This window comes from Nomascus leucogenys, chromosome X, assembly GCF_006542625.1.
Source record: "Nomascus leucogenys isolate Asia chromosome X, Asia_NLE_v1, whole genome shotgun sequence".
NCBI lineage: Eukaryota > Metazoa > Chordata > Mammalia > Primates > Hylobatidae > Nomascus > Nomascus leucogenys.
Window position 1 is genome coordinate 50,674,255 of NC_044406.1, and position 1,119 is coordinate 50,675,373.

General features: G+C 40.4%; 1 pseudogene across 1 annotated transcript; it reads right to left on the reverse strand.

Moving 5' to 3' along the window:
• Nucleotides 1-445: 445 nt before the first annotated feature.
• LOC115833295 lies at nucleotides 446-839 on the reverse strand (annotated as a pseudogene). The gene has a single exon (XR_004028745.1). The product of XR_004028745.1 is annotated as a translation machinery-associated protein 7 pseudogene (transcript).
• Nucleotides 840-1,119: the final 280 nt, after the last annotated feature.

Genomic DNA, 1,119 nt, shown 5'->3' on the forward strand with positions numbered 1-1,119 from the left:
GCCTCCCTCACCTCCTCACCACCTTTGGATACCCTTTTCCTTTCTTTCCATTCATTTAAATCCCAAATAACACATTCATTTAATGACTCCGTAAAATGGTTTGGACCCCATGGAGAATGGAGTGTAATGATGGATGTGGGATGTGGTACATTTTTCTGAACAATGAATTACAGTAATAAACAGTCATCAAATACTGAGTAGGAAACACACAAAAAATTTTAATTTAAGAAAGCACTCTGGTAATAAGTGCAAATAAATAAAAGGCAGGGTCAAATTAAAATGCAAAGTAGCAGTTAGACAAAAATTATAAGGGATGAGGAAGCCAGTGGGGGCCTTAAAGATAGACAGCACGGAAGTTGATTCAAAATGTTTTTCTCTCATATGCATAATAAAACATGCTATTCATATTCAAGTATTCTGCAAAATGTAATGAGAGCAAATCAAATTTTTTTTTTTTTTTTTTTTACAAAAGTTTATTCTTAAATGTACAACAGCTCCAAGACAACACTTAATTCAAGCTATATGTGGCAAAAGATGTTATGGCAGGGAATAGAAAGGTTTAAATACGGATGAAATAAAGGGTCGCCATCTCCTCAGGCACAAGGAACAGGTTACTTTTTGCCAGATTTCTTAATTCCACCTGTGGCTAAGGGCCCCTTCCCCGCGGCCTTCGCTTTTAGCTCCTCGAGTTTCTTCTGCTCCTCTTTTTGTTTCTGCTTGAAAGCCTTATCTTCCTCGTCCATCTCCTTGGCCTGCTTCTTGTGCTGTTTCAGTGGCTTCTTCTTGCCACCTTCGCGGCTGGACATGGCGCCTGCCGTCCCTTCTCCAGACCCTGCCACCGGAAAAAGAGAGCAAATCAAATTTTAAATAATGATGCTTTATTTATTTATTTATTTATTTATTTATTTTTGAGACAGAATTTCACTCTGTCACCTAGGCTAGAGTGCAGTGGCACAAACTCGGCTCACTGCAACCTCCAACTCCTGGGTTCAAGTGATTCTTGTGCCTCAGCCTCCCGAGTAGCTGGGATTACAGGCACGTGCCACCACACCTTGCTAATTTTTGTATTTTTAGTAGAGACGGGGTTTTGCCATGTTGACGAGGCTGGTCTCGAACTCC